This window comes from Saccostrea cucullata, unplaced genomic scaffold (assembly GCF_032062105.1).
Source record: "Saccostrea cucullata isolate Sc308-1 unplaced genomic scaffold, CSIRO_AGI_Scuc_v1 ctg6270, whole genome shotgun sequence".
Lineage (NCBI taxonomy): Eukaryota > Metazoa > Mollusca > Bivalvia > Ostreida > Ostreidae > Saccostrea > Saccostrea cuccullata.
The window spans coordinates 33162-39699 of NW_026937564.1; positions in this window are offsets into that span (position 1 = coordinate 33162).

The window sequence follows — 6538 nt, forward strand, 5'->3', positions numbered from 1 at the left end:
GGTTGAAGCTATAGAAATCGTGCAATATTTTTGCGAAAAACATTGCAGAGTTATTTTTTGTTTAGAACTTTGAAAAAATGTCTAAAAACTGAAAGCCTTTTATTCTTTAGGTTATTTTTTTATTTATGTATTAGCGCAAAGGACATTTGGTAGTAAAGGAATTCTTGGAATGTTTCACAGAGAAATTTGCTTGACGTATGTACAGTTTTCATTCAGAATTTCCTCTGTTCTTACATGTTAGTCCATTGAGCTCGCTTCGCGTGACGCTCGCTGCGCTCGCTTTAATTTAAAGGCAAACTGTTTGGCCTTAAAAAACCAAAATCGCTCATTTTCGCATCCTGAAGTGACATTTACACCGAAAAGTTAACAGGTTCAAATATTTATCATGCCTTAGATTTGCAAGAATATCGACCATACATATTTTTTTCAAAGTGCGTTTTAAAAGATGGTCGATATTAAGTAAACACACTTTGAAAAGAAATTTTATTTTTCAAAGTGAGTTAATTAAGTCCCAAATTTAACGCACTTTGAATTTTTTTTTTCGAAGTGCGTATTTTTTAAAAGTGCGTTGTATCAAGGCATGAAGTGTCGTAGTTCATGTCCTCATAAATCTTCAAAAATTAAATTCATTTCTTTAATTGATTATTCATCGTCATCAGTAAAGTTTTCAATTATATTGTCACTTCAAGTACTGTTTGTATTCTGTATTATAAAGTTGTACCTGATCACGATCGCGCAAATAACTCTAAGAGTAGCTCAGTCAATGTTTGGAAGGTCCTGAGTTCGAATCTTGACCGCGACAGATCTAGGTCAATATAAAATGGGTAGCAACTGTTTCTTGACCATGTACTCAGCACTTTGTTGTTAAATTAGGGGGTTCTTAGTTCGGAAAACACCATAAAAAACTGAAATCCCGTGGCACGATTTCTCATTAAATTGCTCATTTGCCCTGAGTGTCTATTAAAGGTCAACATTTGAAGCCATTCACTCTTTAATAATAGTGAATTTTCTGTACGAATGCAAAACTCTCTTATGTGGCGTAAAACAAAATACAATCAATCAATAGAAAAGCGTTGTTCTTTTTCAATGACAGAGGATGCTTATGCTCTTGGTGTGTAAGATAATGTTTTGGGTTCTGTAGCTAAAAAAGATGTTTTTACAGATGATAACACATGGAAAAGAACATTGACTGAAAACAGAAAAGGTATATTTAATCTTTCAATATTTAATTACAGTGTCATTTGACTTTTTACGTAGAATGTAAGTTTACAATATCATTACCATTGGTTTTGTTTTCAATTGGTCATGTAAATTCCTTGATTTTAATCATTCTTACATCTGTCTTTTGTGAAACTTTGTTGGATCACTTGCCACAACTTTTGTTTTCTTGTGTTTTCGTTGAAGTGAATAGTACTAGTGAAAACGTGAAAGGTAATTGTTTTTCATATTTCACTATATACAATCGTAACTATGCAGAAATAATAGGAACATTTAATCTGGAAAACTGAGAAGGGAAGTAAAAACAAATCGGACCCCCCCCCAAAAATGAAAATGTAGCATAAATCGATTTAATTTGCAATCGTCTGGTACATGTATATAAATACAGGTAAGATTTGAATTTGTATTCTCTATTTCAACATCAGAGTTGATTTTATCTACGATTTTTATACCCAGGCTTGAAAAGTGGGAGGCTATATAGAAATCGGGATGCCTGTCTGTCCGTCTGTTACGCTTTGGGATACACATCTTTTATCTGCAACTCCACTGAATACCACTGAAAAAATTTAATGAGACTTTAACAGAATCTTTATTACATAATGCCATTGTGCGTCATTTTATTTTACTTTTGATCCGACTCATATTTATTGTTTCCCATACTAAGATATGGACACTGATATGGTATTCTAACCAATGACGTTAGCTGCTTCTAAATAACATGATGCACCACGAGTTATTCCTCTTTATACGTTACCGTAAAGCAATATACATATTTTGGGTTTCCCTAAGCAAAACATGGAAACTACCATTATATTCATTAGGAAGCGGGGAGTATAATTAAGTGATTTCATTGCTCACAGTACCTTTATTTTTTATTTTTTCCTCTCAGCGCAATATATAAAAAATGAATTTTCGCTTATCAGTAAAATGAATGCTTTTAATAAATAATGCAAAAAATTTAATACAGATATTTTCTTAAAGATATTATCAGCTACCCTATTTTTCACAAGCTAAACAGCGCGGCCATCTTGATTTTTAATTCGCTCACATCAACTTGTATTCTTGTCTAAGAGAGAGAGACAGAGAGAGAGAGACAGAGAGACAGAGAGAGAGAAGACAACGATAATCAGGAATGAAGGTATAACAAGACGCTCACCTTAAAAAAGAACTGCACTACATAAAATAATGACACGTCTCTCTAACAGAAAATAAAACATAAAATTTCATAATGTGTGTATTTATACATACATAATGTATATGTATTTGACATTTCGTATGTATATTGATTAAAAGTGTCCTTATGAGTAGTGGATAATTTAGAACGCAATAATCATTATTTTTCACTCTAGACAATTTGTCCATTAATTTAACTGAAAACCTTCGTAAGTCGTTTACCATATTCATTTTATTCTTTGTTTTAATACTCTTTAAAAAAAATACGATTTTTAAATGAAAATGGTTATAACTTATAAATACTACTGTATTCAGGAGTACATAATATTAATGATTTCTGTTTTTGATTAATTGTCTTCATTATTTTCCTATATGAAAAAGGGGAAAAATCGAAAAAAAAAAGAATAACTGTTTGAAAATAATATTTTATATATATGTTTTCTTAGATCCATCTTATTCCCAAAGTCTTTTGGTTGGAGTGATATTTTGCGGGATATTGGTCATTATCTTGACAGGAATGGTTGTTTTCTTAGTAATCCACATCTTCAGATTGAAAAGGTAAAAAATGGCTCTGTATGTTGATTCCTATTAATTATAAATTGACTTAATTCACGAGTAACAATGTTAACATTAAAACACATTTATTTGAGTGAAAATGTTGGATTCAACGTATTTAATATTTTATCACTATTTAACAGAAGACACTTTTATGATGAAAAAGAAGGCATTCAGAATGCAGAATCTGTCTCTTCAGCGAGTCCAAATTCAAGCTATATCACTCCGATTCAAGCACCAGATGATATTCAACCTGAACAGCATTACAGAGAACTCTCTTTTGTTAATGAGTACGTAGAAAGTGTGCAATGAAAACAACATTAAGAACCGAAAAAATATCTTCAGTGTATCCTTATACATCATCTAGAACCACAACAAGACATAAGAGCTTTAACAAAAGATTATGAATGGGAGACTTATCTATAGCATATATAAGATCACTTAATACATTATGAAGTAGAGGAGTAATATGTGTGGGTAAAATATTAAAACACTACATGTTGTAGCTAGTATATATAGATATTACATTCAAGAACGACACTTTTTATTTCCCGATATATACTATTTATTAAAATAATCCCTAACTTTCGCTTGCAAAAAAATATGCATTTAAATCAACACACACATAAATATTAGCTTATTCCCAGTTACATTCTAAAAATATTTCTTTTTACAAATGTTTTCTTAAAAATTAACATACATCAAATCAATCACAAGGTAAAGAGAGGCACCATCTTGGATATATAATAGAAAAATGTCTGCTGAAACTTAACATGTGCTATCAATTTCGGTCCCTCAATGTCTAAGATTATGACTCATCTAACTAAAACCTCACATTGTATTTGCAGTAAAATATTTCTCCTTATTTAAGTTCTTTACATGTAGTTCGTGTTTGCTCTGCTCCTGTTTTGTATTGTTTTATGGACTTTAGATCTTGAATACTGTTCGTTTTCTCCATTTATTTCATTTAGAGATGCGAAAAGGAGGTTGGAAATTAAAATAAGTTTGGAATTAGAAATGCCTTACATGTACATAAATATGTTTCGTTTACACATATTGAAGGCAAAGTCATTTTGCGTTTAACATCCTTTTTTTAAATTAAAACTAGAGGTACTGTGAGCAATTAGCTCACTAAATAATACCCCCCGCCTCCCATATGAATATAATGGCAGTATCCATGTTTTGCTCTGGAAAATTCAAAATATATGTCAGATCAAAAAGTAAAATAGGAGGTGCACAATGGCAATATGTAATAAAGATTCTGTGAAAGTTTCATTAAATTTCCTTCGTTGGTATGAGAGTAGTTGCCTATAAGAGAAGGGTATCCAAAAGCGTAACAGACGGACGGACAGACGTACAGACGGAGGGAATTAACGATTACTATATACCCTCCCGCTTTTCAAGCGGGGGGTATAAAAACACTTTTAAAAAATTACACGTCCACCGAATAATACATGTAATAAAAGATTTCTGAGGCAGTGGAGTATACATATACTTTAATCATGAAAAAACAAATGGCTTTATATTTTACATTGTATATATAATAGAACGTGGAATTATTTATATATTTTTTTGAATTGTTAAAACATGCAAAAAATCTTATTTGTTTCAAAGTTGAGTGACTGTTATATAAACGTAGAAATTATTGATAAAAAGCGTATGTTTTCCAGTTCCAAGTTGGGAATATGTGACAGGAATCCTGTATATAGTGAACATTTCGCCGCCATTTTATTTTCACCCCTTTTGCCCTAATCATAGATGGGCGAATTTAAAAAAAGAAGGGTCTAATTCAAAGATCACAGTATTCTTCCTTTAGAAGAACTGTGATTGGGTGAATTTTAACGGAGTAAAGTTGTTTTAAAGCAAAAGAGGGCGAAAATATCAAGGGGCGAAAATTACCCTGTCTAAAATAGATATTTACTATCTGGTATCATTTATTACTAATTTCTTGATGTTCCAGTTTTTTTCAGCATTTCAAGCTATCTCAAATGTCAATATTTCATACATGTTTATTATTTGCCAAAGTGCCACAGGTGCAAATGATCTGGGTGTAAATTTTGGTCCATAGTTGGATCTTTTAAAAAAAATGCATAGACGTTAGTGATGAATTAAATGCCAAATTCATAGTTACCAAATTGAAAAAAAAATCGTGCATATTTTATAAAAACTTGGGTAAGCAGAACCCTCTCCAAAAATAACACCTGATAAATTTTGTCAAAAACATCCCGTCCACAAATTTTGCCTGTTTTTTGGAAAGCGATATCACAAATTTGTGTGAATCTATGTAGAAACTTTTCGTAATTATAATAAAAAACTTGTACATGTACCATATGTACACCCTTTTGAAATTTACATGACTGACGTCTAAACTGGACGTGCGACACGCAAGATTACATTTTTACCATTATTGTTATTGTATTGCACTAGGTTTGCGCATCAATTACATTATATCAATATAAAAATCATTGTGTGTTTAAAGTGGATTGCAATAAATTACCGGTAAGTTGACGGAACCTATGGCAGTCAGTAAGTATGTTTAATACAAGTTTAGGTATAAATTGGGGAAAGATTATCTGAAATGCAAACGAATAGGTTGTATTTATAAAAGGGTAAAAGATCATCGAGTAATACATGCAAGCTATATATTAAAGCATGCCCCTAAGGGTAATTCTAGAAATGTAAATAAAAATTTTGTTTCCTGTATTATTATGAATCTAATTGTATAATGGTTATGTACCCATGGCGTAACTTTAATACCCCTAAAACTTGAAAAAAGTTTTCAATATGACCTGCTGCAAATATAAATAAAATGTGCATTTAATAATACAAGCGTCTCCATATGAGTGAAAATCTATCGAGAGGGACGTTAAACAATATACAATCAGTCAATTTAATAAAACAATTTCTTGACATTTCTTTCATAATTTTTGGTCTGAACACCCTCAATGAATGAGAAATGAAAATATTCAAGAGATAAACACTATTAAACTTGTTGGAAAAAAAGATCTCATAAAATTAAGAAAGAAAAAAAATGCGCTTCTCTGAAAACTTCTCTACTTGTAAAGGTTTGACCCTGTGTTTTACTAATACTTGGAGCACAGGTACACTATACAATGATACATAATCATTGTGCTTATCTGTTGTTATTATGATTATTATTTATTTTTATAGGTCACCATCAATCATGCCTCAAAACATGACCAGGCTTCTGCGTAGAAGGAAAGAAGGTTCTGGGAATCATATTTTTGTAGAAAAAAATGTTGGTATCCGTTTCCCCCTAGGGTAATGTTTAAAACTCCAAAACTATTTTACACACTCCAAAAGGTTAATTGGATAACATTTAGAATAAAAGAGGAGTATGTAGAAGAAGAAAGTTTGACAGAAAGACAGGCGGATTGAACGGGGTACATGTAACAACAGTATACCCAACTTTCCCATAGAATTATGCGGGTAATTGATAGACAATACATGATTTTGCGAATACTTAACTTAGCGGAACTCTTTCGCGATGGAGAAAAAAACGCCTGTTGGATAGGGGCAAAGGTACTATTAAATACAATTCAAGATCGATCATTGTAGAATTTATAAGGCC